The following is a 12186-nucleotide window of genomic DNA, read 5'->3' on the forward strand; positions in this document are numbered from 1 at the left end:
AAAGTATATCTACACCTCAAAGGGCTGCTATATGAATCACAACTGCCAGCGAAGATCAAACATTAACCCGGCATTGTGATGAAGCCAACAAAAGAAACAGCTAGTAATTGCCTTCCAGAGATATATATCAAGTCTCTACCTTATATACACATTCCCCCACACCACACACACACACACACACACACACACACACACACACACAAAACGTTTATGGGTCTTTCATCCATGAACTTTCTCAATTATAATTGCCCAGCTGTGTCTTTAGTTGTATTCCAGCCAGGTGCTGGCAACTGAAACTTCACATATCTGATCCAAGAGCTCTGAACAGAGGAAGTCGCCAGCTTTCTGAAACGACTGAAGACACGGCCATAGCGAGATAGTTCCACAGGTGCTGTGTTCTCTAGGCTAGCGTCAACTCCCAAATCCTGTCTGACCGAAGCTATGGATGTGCTGCTGACAGTCATTACTACCAACTCTCAACTTTTGATTGTATATCTTTCTGTCCCTGTATCAACTGACTTCTAATTAAATAAACTCTTTTCAAAAATGAGCAATATAGGATGAAGTGCGGGTACAAGCAGGACGACTTCTACAGCATTTAGGGGGTACATACAGAAGTATTCTAAAGTCAGTACAAAATGATTCTTTATTTGCAGAAACTAAATACATGTTATTCAACTTACACGAAGGCAATTGTAGTGTAACTTTTAAATATCTTTTTATGGAGAAAGTCCACAAAGTGCCCACAGAGGTTCTAATTTGACCCTGGATGCCACCATATTGTGTTCTCATCATATCATTGTTAGAAGGAAGGCTTTCGCATACAAATGCAGGTTCCCATACTAGTTATGAGCAGGAGGGTAAAGTGCAAGCTCTCTAGGTAGGTAGTTTGTATTCTTGTGGTCATCCCAAATTCTAGTAGAGAAATGCTAGGATTCCTACCCACAGTGTTGAGACTTGAAGGGCTATAAGATTCATACTGTTCTCTGATCTGGCTACAGTAATTCCTGCTCTATTGCTCTCTCTCAAACACCATAATCTTGTTTTGATTAATAGAGAGACAAAAATCCTCTCTACGCCTTTGAGGACTCATTAAACCAATGCAGTTGCCCCCTTTGCCATCTTAAACATTTTTAAAGGATTTAGACTTCCATAAATTTTGATGATCAGTAATATTATTGATTCATACTTTTTATTTATGGGTCAACAACCACGTCTTCATCATGCCTGTAACTCCAGCTTTTACATTGCCCAGTATCTGGCAAACACTATGTCCCGAAATATATTAGATTAACATGACTCACATCTTAGTTGGAAATGATATTCTGTTACTGGACTAATTTTGTCTTTGCTAACGTCCTGCCTTTAGAACACCATCTCTGACCTAGACCTAGACCTAGCTGGCTGCTCCTTCCTCACGCCCATTTCCATCACCCAAACACTTTCCCTCTTAGGCTCTGCTCTTCTCTCCTTTTCATCCTAAGGTCTAGAGTGGTCCCCAGCTCTCCTGGAAGCAGCAGGGTCCCCGCTCCTCTGAGCCTTCCCAACACTTCCACATCCCCCCCCCGCGCGCGTGTACACACACACACACACACACACACACACACACACACACACACACACACATCTCGCCTCCAGGTCCCCAGCCTTCTGTCACCCCGCACCGCCCACAACCACGCCCTCCCCGTGGGCGAGATCACCTGTCCCTCCTCTGCCGCCGCCTCCTTCGGTACCCTTTCGCCCCCCTCCTGCTCCCCTTCCTCCGCCACCTCCCCCAAGCCCTCCCCTTCCCCGCCTCCTCCCACCCCTTGGTGTATATAGTAAAGGCCAGGCGCTGCACGCAGACACCCACTCGCCCGGACACAGGCACACACGCACACGCACAACCGGCAGAGTCAGAAGCGGCAGCAGCGACAGCGGCTTGGTGACAGCAGCGGAGTAGGCTCCCACCGCTGTGCACCCCCTTCAGGCGACCGGCGGCGAGGTTAGACCAAGAGAGTTCCCTCACCGGCGACCACCCCGTGGCTTCCTGGAGGCGGCGGCCCCGATCGCGAGGTAGCAGCCGCTGCGTTCCGGTGCGGGCCGGGGTCACCCCCGCCCTCCCTAGGCGGACCTGCCACCAGGACGGCAGGGGCACGCCAGGCTGGGCGCGCCTGGCGGGGCCCGGCGCCCGGGGAGGGGCCTGCCTGCTCCCGGGGGCAGGACGGCGCCCAGAGGCCGGGGCCAGTGGGGAGGGCCGGGCGGGGGCGGGGACGCCGGCCGAGGCCACCACTTGTGCGGCGCGCCCAGGCCCGGCTCCCGCTAGCCGGCGCCACGCACTGGCCGGCCCGGCCGGGGACAGTCGGGAAGGCGGCGCCGGTGGTGGGGCGGGGGCCTCCCGAAGTCGGTTTCGGGCCGCCACCAGCTCTGGCACTGGGCACAGAGGGCTGCGCGCGGCGCACTCCGTGCCCGGGCACCGCACCGGGCTTGTCTCGGTATCTGCCATTCTGCCCTAGCCAGGAAAACCCGGCGCCTTTCAGGCCCTTCGAAAGATGGATTCTGTTGACGTATCTGGCGGCCCTGGCGAGCCGGGTGGAAAGTTGGGTTTTGCCAGATCGTGTTGGGATCCTCTTTGTGCCGCTCAGCGAGTCCCGCATCCCGCTGGAGCAGGGTGAGTGCGCGTCGGCACCCCAGTGCCCCCCAATGCCCAGACCCGGGGTGGCCGCACCAGCTCCGGCTTTCTGCCATGTTAGGCACCAAGAAGCGTCCTCGCTGCTTTTTTTTTTTTTTAATGCGTGCATTTCAGTGGCGCCTTTTGCTGTGGAGGGAGTTACTGCCTCTCTGCGTGTTAGCTTTTTTTTTTTTTTTTTTTTTTCCGGGGCTGGGGTTGTGCTCTGTGTGTTTGCTTGTTTGCTGTTTAAAGCCCGACTATTGTTCAGGATAAGCTCCGCCTGGGTGGGGAAACGGCATCCCACCACAGTTGTTGGCGAGGGGTCGAAATGTTGCCAAACAGCTGCTGCTTTGTGTTTCCCTATCCGAAGTCCGTGGAGTAGGTTTGGGGCACCACGGATGGGTGGAGAGACAGCTAGGGCTTGAAGAAAGACGGTGGCTTGGGAAAGAGCGAATTGTCACCCACCCCGTGACACTCAGTCAGCCTCCCCTCTGACTGCCAAACTTTTATGAATATTCCTCTTGTGGAAGAGAGAAGTCTAATGAATTTAGCTTATTTTTTTAAAGGAGGCAACCCAGCTTTAACAATGGTTTGGGAACTTGATCAATGAAAAAGGGAAGGGAGGAGGAGAGGCGCTGCCACCATATCAGGGATGTGGCTGCTTCTTGCAGAGTCAGGTAGTGGAGAAGTGGGTGGGCTGGGCAGGGCGCAGCGTTTGGGGGCCGCGTACCTACAACTATTAGTGGCTCTTACCTGTATCCGCTGATACCACCCACCCTTGTGCCCTCAACCTTCTGGGCTGCCCCCCGGTCCTGGCAATGGGCTTAAGAGGCGGCTTGCGGCAGCGAGAGGGCCAGCCTCCCTCATCTGGCGTTTTTAAGGATATGTAAATATTTTGCTGAGGATAAGTGACATCAACAGAATGATATTCCGCAGAGCCCGGGTGTGCAGCGATGATAAATAGATACAGCCAAACAAAGTTTTGATAACCGCGTATTCTCATGGCTCGCTCTGTTTCGTTTGGTCTTTGTTTTTGTTGGTTTAGCATTATCTCGCATCCTCTGGTGTGATCCCTTTATTTAGCCAATATTGGGAGGTTCTCTTTCCGAACACAGAGAAAAGCGGCCAGCAGGAAGAGAACAGTTCTTATCCTTTTCTGCATCAGGCAAGATTTTCTTCGCTTTCCCAGGGTCTCTTTCCCACCGTTTTCTAGCTATCTTTTCTTGTCTCCTTTTTAACCATCGCAATTGTGTGCTGGTAGACCAAGAGACTTCAGCTAACTTTGAAAACGTTGTGGCAGAGTCTTTGTTTCAGTAGTATACCGGGGGACAGCAGAGAGGCTAGTAGGCAGGGAGCCCCTCCCCAGGGTGGTGCTATGCTTTTTCTTCATATTTTCTCCCAGAAAGACAACGGGAGAGCTGTGTCACTTGCATAAGCAAGGATGGACCCTAAGGCACAGAATCACAATCCATAAGCCTGGTAGCATCAAAGTTCCTCTGGCCCTTAGGAGCTTAGGGAAGCTACTCCCCAATTCCAGACAGCCCCGCCCGACCCTACACACACAGATAACGCTGTTTCCTGCCAATGGCTATTCCCTTCTAAGCCTGACAGATGCCCACTGAGTGCATGACCAACGTGGCCCTGGCACTTTGAGCCATCAGATTGAAACTTGTGGGGCAGGGAGGCAAGGCTGTTTTGTTACCAACTCAGGCCTACCCAAGGGGGCTCCTTTATTATTCAAAGAATCCAGGACCACCTGCAGGGAGGTTTGGGCCGGGGAAGCTGCTCATCCCTGGAACAAATGAGAATGCTCTTTCCCAAGTGGTGCCAGTCACTTGCTTGAGAGCAGGTTGATGGGCACTTAGGCAGGAAGTATAAAGCCAACTGCAGAATCTTTTATCCAGAAAACAGAGGCAAAGCAGAGCAGAAAATAAAACAACAAAAAATAAAAAAACAACCAAACAACCAACCAACAAACAAAAGTCCATAGGTTTGGAAGTGTGTGAGTAGGTGTGGCCTGAAGAGCTTCAATGCCAGAAGCCAGAGGATTCTAGCTCCAATGGCCCAGGCACTGGTTTCCTAAATCCCTTGAGCCAGAATGGAGCTATTCTGTATGTACAGACAGCCGCACACATGGCGTGCTCCGAAGCCACAGGAAGAAAATAGCAAGTGTCTGCTCTCTGACTCCTCCCCATCCCTAGATTAGTGGGGAGGAGGGAAGAGGTGGGAAATAAATTGGAAAGGAAGCTAACATTTGTTCTTGCCCTGTCTGCCAGGGACCGAATATGTGGCAAACCTTCTCAGTGACCCTGTGACCCCAGTGAGGCATTATTTAACAAATAATTCTCAGAGAAATTGTCAGTCCTGATCTGATTCCAGACTTTGGTGATTATGATTTAAAACACAATATGTCTCTCTGCCCCTGCCCAGAGCCCTTTATTTATTTCTCCCAAAGGCCAGAGTCCTCAACCCATTCCTCCTTCATAAAATATGGCACCTAATTAGTGTGTGTGTGTGTGTGTGTGTGTGTGTGTGTGTGTGTAGGGGGTGGGGGAGAATTTACCAGTGGACCTGTGCTGCACACATATGTGCCATGTAAATCCAAACTGGTTCCTGACTCTTTCAGATGGTGCCCTTTTATTTAAGAATCCCCCAAACCTACTGTTACTAGATAAATGAAAGTTGAGTGACCCAATGATGAAGTCGATGGACTGAACAGTGGGGGAGAGGGAGCCATAAATCATTGTCAGTGGAGACGGAGCAGGAGAAATCCAGAGGTCTGTAGGTTTGATGCGGACACATAGCTTTTAGTGTCATGCCCCAGTTGGAGCCCCATTCTCATGAGCCTAGATTTAATCCTTAGGACACCCATGTGAGGACGAGGCTAGAACTATTCATTGCATTATACAGATAAGGGAACTGAGGTGACCAAGGCCCGTGGTAGAACCAAATGGTAGGTGAGGACGTTTTGATTCTTTACTATCTCTGAAATTCTAAATAAATATGAGGAGGGGATTTCCTATGCAAGTCTCTGAACCTCCTTCCAATCATAGGGCCCTTAGACCCTAGCAATTCCAGAGCCACCAAAGAGCCACCGTTGAATCCATAAACGAGGGGCTAGCCACCCCTCCAATGGGAATATGAGGAGAAACTCAGAGAATGAGGCTTTCTATGAGGGCAAAGATGGCTAATTGCACTTTCCCCATGCACAAAAGCCTATGTGGGCTTCTGAATTAAGCTTGATTTGGGGGATCAGGATGACATCCTTGCTGTAGAGTTGGAAGCTCTTTGTCTTTGGAGAGTGCCTCTGATTGCCACTTCTCCCTCCCACCTGATCATCTGCCTGGGTGCCCATCATCTCATTCTCCCTACACGCATGGCCTCTCCTTTGTGGCTTTCAATTTTGGATGAGCCTCTTGAGTCTGTGACTCCTCTGTCCTCTGATGGCAGCTGGGCGAAGGACATTTTGGCAGCCACATTAGTACTTTGGGGTTTCACACATGACCCCCCTTCTTTTCCTTGCCAAGAACGCACACACACACACACACACACACACACACACAAATGCACAGACACAGGCACATGTAATTTGATCATGTTCCTGTATCTGATTCACCAAATTAGATTGTTAACCCACAATTGTTATTGGACGATGTGCTTGGCTTTGGTGGTTTTCTTTCGCAGCCCCTGCCTTGAACAAACCAGAATAGCTAAGGTAAAGGTAGTTTAACCAGCAGCTGCCTAGGGTAATGGTGGTGGTACTTACGGGTATCCTCACAGCTGTAGGGCAGCCTCTTCATGTGGGTATGGTCTGGGTTAGTCAGTTTGGGCTCCTGGAACCCAACTGGCTAAACTACTTGCCTTTGAGCAATGTAAATTTATCAATTCCAGAGACTGGGAAATCCAGAATCAATTTGCTATCTCACTCACTGTCTGGTGAGGGCCTTTTAAAATTCATAGAAGTGACTTCTCATTGTGCCCTCCCGTGACAAAAGGCACAAGTGAATTCTCTGAATGTTTCTCTCTCTTTCTGTCTCAGTCTGCCTTCATCTCCTCCCTGGTACTAGGGACTTAAGTCAGGGCCTTGTGCATCTTAGGAAGGTGCTCTACCACAGATTTCCCTCTCCTGCCCTCTGGGCTCTCTTTTATAAAGGCAATAATTCCTTTGATGGGGGTTCTGCTCTCATGATCTAATCATTTCTTGGAGGCCCCCACTCCTTAATCCCATCACCTTGGGGATTAAGATTTTAACATATGAATTTCTAATAGAGGAACACACGCAAACCTTCAGAACATGCATCTTTTCCGTACTTTTCTTAAATGCCTATTTTAATCTTCCTGAGCTCCCAGAACACCCTAGTCTTCATAGTTTCAATTTCTATTGTTATCATCAGCTTTGTCAATTCCATATTTATGAGAATTTTGGAGCACACCCTTTTTATGTCTGTCACTCCCCTTTCCATGGCCTTTTAGCTTGCAGCTCAACACTAATACGAATTCTTCATGGTCATGAGAACATTCTATATACGCACTATAAAATGCAAAAGGCATTGGCACACACGGCTATGGAGTGCTTGAAAGGCAGCTTGTCCAAAATAAGGTGTGTTGTAAATGTAATATATGTATTGGAATTCTAAGAGCACAAAAAAGAAGGCAAAAGAGCTCATTCATCATTTGAAATTATATTGTGCTATTTTGGATCCATTGGTTAAATTATATAAAATTAGAAATAATATTGTTTGTTTATTTTCGTTTTTTAATGTGACTACTAGTGTAATGTAGATTGCTATTCTATTTCCGTCAGACACAGGCTTCCTGGCCACACTACCCACCGATTCTGTAATGTCATAGCACCTGCAGATGTGCTGGGGTGGGGCACTAAATCCCTCTGTCTCCATGGCAGATGGGAGGCCTTGTGCTGACTCAGTAGGCACAGCGGCTGACATTAGACGAGCGCGTGCTTTTCAGTAACTAAGGTGCCGTTGGGGGAGTTCCCCACCAGGCATGCCTGTGATCCTGCTCTGAGAAGTGTGGGCTGCAGGAGCCTAAAGCAGAAATCAAGGCAGAGTTGGGGACTAAAGGTTAGGCTAACTTGAACAAGATGGCCTCTTCCCTTTCTTTTGGCCTCACTTCTTCCGAACGCCCAGGCTATGCTCTTATCCCTTTGAAGGAGTTATCTCCTTCCTACACTACTGATTTTCTTACACCTGCCTAGTGACAACGGAAAGTACTGTCCTTCTCAGGGATTTGTGCTTGGAGAACAATGTGCCCAGTGGATACCCTCATACTGAAAATGGGTTAGTCGGGAGCTGTGGCCATTCTTAAAGAAAAAAGGAAGGGCCACACTCAGTCATCTTTTGACAGCCTCATGCAAGCAACAACAAAGACACACAGTTTCTCTAAGAAACACGGGATTGTTTCAAAGAAACCCAATATCGAATACCCCAATAGTACCACAGATACGGCTACCTGAGGAAAGGAACCCCCAGGGATGGGAGAAAGATTTCAGCTGGTACGGCGAGATCACCTCAGCCGTAGCCATACATTCCTGGGCCCTTCCCTGGGTGCTAGGCAAGGCATGAATAGATGCGAGAGGGATGGAATAATGAACTTGGGACCGTGGTGATTTATAGGTCAGGCGCCGCCTGTGGCTCTGGCTCCTGAGGGCGCTGCCCCCACAGGGAACCCTTGGCTGACCTCCTCAGGCTCCTCGGAAGGAGCTGGTTTTGTTTCCCATGGCAGAAACAGACTGTTTACTGGAGCACAGGAAGAATCCGACATTCTGGCGAAAAATAATTCATTAACAGCCAGGGTATTACCATTTCCCTGGAAAAGCTCCTCCAGCTGCACCGGAGCAACTGTTCTTTTTCAGCAACAGAGCGAGCCTTGCTGGCAGCCACGACTGGCTCTGTTGGGGTGTTTTTGTTGTTGATATTATTTTTGCCTTTGTATGGACGGCCACTTTTGCCTTATAATTCAGAGAAAGAAGCAGAGAGGTCTGGAAGAGTCCAAACGATGGATGTTTCAGCCCGCCTGTCTTCAGCGATTCAACCCCGCAAATCTAAACTGACTTTTTTTCCCTAATCATTTCCCCACCCCTGCCACCACCCCAATCCCCAAGCTGGGGGCACTGGAGATCCACACAGAATGTTCGAGAACTGAAGGAATCCCAGCACCTGCTCTTACAGTCCTTTGAAAGCAAATTGGCTTGAGGGGTCCCCTCCAGCTTCCCACCACCTCATCCCTGGCAGAACTTCCTACCTTGATTCTGTCGAATTCTGTTGTTACTATTAATTGGTACAGCGGGGCCAAAGTATGTTATTCATTATCCCAGTTTTGAGGACACTGGGACAGCCAGACAAGCGTCACCAAGAGAATGAGCTGCTTGCTTTGGTCCCTAAAGAATGACTGAATCTATATGCATAAAATGAAATGATTCCCGAAGCTTATAATGATTTGGAAAAAAAAGTAGCTTTTTAATTATTTATATTTATTTATGTTTAAACAATATTTTCTCATTTTACATACCTATCCCAGTTCCCACTCCCCCTTCTCCACCCACTCCCTCCACTTCCACATCCCACCCCCACCCCAGAGAGGGTAAGGCTTCCCATGGGGAGTCAGCAAAGTCTAACACATGACTTTGAGGCAGGACTGAGGCCTTGCCCCCTATATCTAGGCTGAGCAAGGTAGCCCTCCAAAAAGAATGAGATCCAAAAACCCAGTTCAAGCACTACGGATTAATCCTGGTCCCACTGCCAGTGGCCCCACAGACTTTAAAAATGTGTTTTATCTATTTGTGTGTGTGTGTGTGTGTGTGTGTGTGTGTGTGTTGGTGCCCCATGCTCAGAAGGGTGTTCCCAGCTAGCAAAAAAGGAAAGAACGTCTTTTCCTTGTTTTAGCTGTTTTAAAAGAAGCAAGCCTAATTGCTGTTTGAGTGAGACACAATATATTGATTTTGGTTTTGCATGGAACATAACTAGACAATCATTTTATTTTATGAGATATTAATTTCCATCCATCTAGACTGTTGAAATATGCACTTTAAATGCTCCATTGTCATGGCATCTCTTTACTGTTTCAATATACTGGCTGAGAATGTTTGTCACGTATGTAGAAAAACAGTACATATGCCCATATGTCCTTAGTCAACGCATATATAAACTAACCTTAGATGTTTGAAGACAGTAGTTTTTCCCTTTTGTTGACTGCCAGGATTATGTGTGTTAAAAGCTAAGTATCTTTGGCTTTATCTGGAGTGGTTTCTCCATATTGGCCCTACTGACATTTGGGGGCAGGCCAGTCTTTGTTGTGAGAGAACTGTTCTGTGTACTGCAGGATGTACCAGAGACCAGTAGCATCACCCCTTCCTCTGTCCTGAACCCTGCCAAATGACCCATTTGTGACAAAATCACTACAGTTAAGAACCGCTGGTCTAGAGCAAAATTTAATAAGTAATTTGTGGGTTTCAGAAAATTCAATTTGAAATAATCAAAGATACAATGTCCCTCCTTTGAATCTTAAGTATACAATTCACGGGGACTGATTAATTAGCAGTTGGAAGTGGGTCATGGTCCTGATTTAATTGTGGATGGATCTATATGATTTCTATGTACTGAGGTAGGTTTAAAAATAAACTTTTAAAGGCAAGCAATTGAATAAGTTGTAGGTGATTGGAGGACATATTGTGGGAACTCACAGCTTTTCTACCTAAGAGAACAGGCTTATTCTCCCTAATTATTTTCCACACACAGCCGATTCCAGGTGTGACATCAAAGCCACCAGACATCTTCAACTGCCACTCCCTCTGCTCTTATTTTTCCTGTAGCAGCTTAATTCGGAGCCTTAGTGGGCTTAGGAGCACTCGGTTCCACCAGACACATGTCAGACTGTGACATCCCTTTTGCCCACTGCTACAATCTGTGTTTTCTGGTACTCTTGAGAACAAAAGCCAGTGGGAGAAAGGTGATGCATTTTCCACAATTACTGGACCTTCAAATTGAAGAGGGCCTCTAACATTCGCATGCTTATTACTGTGCAGGAACACCTCTGTTTGGCAAACTCCTCTAGGAAAAGATGCCAGCAGAGGTCCTTTGGGTAGCAGGAAAACATGACAAATTATCCCTCAAGACAAGCCCCAGGCCACATTTTTTTTTCTCGTGGTCTCTTGAAATACTAGAAATTTCTGCATGCTGCACAAAGGTATCATGGGGGGACTCCGCATCCTGCCTATTATGTAGAAATCAAAAGACAGAATGTGGATCCTTCTGTAGATAAGGAAAATGTTCCCAGCCCATCCTGGCCATACCAGTCTCTCAGAGTGAAAAGACTGTACAGGTGTACTAGTAGAGGGACAGCTGGTCAGAAAGGAACTCAGTGGAGGGTGGTGTAGTTTGTAGCCACTCCGTCTGACTGATCTTTCCCGCAAAGTATCTGTGGTATTCAGAGTGTCACACCTTCTCCCTGGCTTAGCCAGCGTGGAGGATGGAAAGGTGCGCATCTATTGACTTGCCAAGGCTGCAGTCCGCCTTTCTTGGTGAGTTCGAGCCTCGATTAAAGAATGTCCTGAAAAAAATAAAAAAAAAAATAGTGTCCTGAGTTCTCCCTATTGTTGGAAAGGGAAAAGCAATAAACTGGCCGTGATCCACAATGTGCTGGACCCAGGCAGATAAATAATTGATTTGCAGCAGGAGACACTTGGTCGTTCTGAGCTGCCAGCACTTGCAGATCAGGATTTGGGTGATGGTTGCAGCACTGGGAGAGGAAACAAGATCATAAATCTGGGCTTTGGAGGCTAGTGGCGTGGTGCAGAGGCCACTGGGGCCACTGGTGTGTACAGACAGGTCTGCGTGGTATGTTGATCCTCAAAATAATGGCAATGGGAATGACTGTGAAAAACATTTAGACCCTTGTCATAAAAATGCAAGCAGTCTTCCTGCTATAGGAAAAGGCTAAATAAACTCTATTGCAGCTGTATTAAGTAGAAACAGATTTGAAAATAGTGTGTTTTTTTTTCCCTTTTTCTGAGACATTTATAGCAGGTTGGGCAAAGGCTGCCACTATCTTTTGTGACTCCGGAAGAGTGTTTTCCAGATGGTCCTTGATGTTTTTCTCTTTACTAAGCTTAGCTGAACATGCCTCACTTGGGAAAGTTCATAGGAACCTGTATTATTATTATTTCAGATCACAGAAGCCATTGATTGGCTAACAAATCAATGGATGGGAATGGGCTGAACCTGTACTGATGGATGAATTTCCTTTTGCGTTTTATAAATGAGACAAGCATCAAGGGAAGCTTAAAGAGTGGGTGCTCTTTTAACTATTTATAGCAGGGCTTGGAAGACCATACAGGGCTCGATTTCCTATGAATTTGCATTTATTTTTTTTAATGCTCTCCTTTTTGCTAAAACTCAGCAACATTACTGTTTCCTTCCCAACATCTCATCTAAGGAGCACATGGATACGTTTCAGATTGAGCAATTAGCTCTGGCTGCAGTTTCTCTTTGTGAAAAACAAACCCCACTAACCTTTCACAC

General features: G+C 47.4%; 1 protein-coding gene across 4 annotated transcripts in view; it reads left to right on the forward strand.

The window, feature by feature from the left end:
• The first annotated feature begins 1842 nt into the window (after positions 1-1842).
• The window catches only part of Rai2 (retinoic acid induced 2), a 64779-nt gene continuing 54435 nt past the window's right edge, over positions 1843-12186 (forward strand). Inside the window, exon 1 of one of the 4 annotated variants that reach the window (XM_050160630.1) lies at positions 1843-2058. The gene's annotated coding sequence lies outside the window, so the exon portion shown is untranslated. Of the gene's footprint in view, positions 2059-2343; positions 2651-12186 lie in introns of those variants that run through there. The other 3 variants (XM_050160628.1, XM_050160631.1, XM_050160629.1) reach the window with 3 other exon arrangements.

This window comes from Alexandromys fortis, unplaced genomic scaffold (genome assembly GCF_014885135.2).
Source record: "Alexandromys fortis isolate MF-2015 unplaced genomic scaffold, M_Fortis_MF-2015_v1.1 scaffold_120, whole genome shotgun sequence".
Lineage (NCBI taxonomy): Eukaryota > Metazoa > Chordata > Mammalia > Rodentia > Cricetidae > Alexandromys > Alexandromys fortis.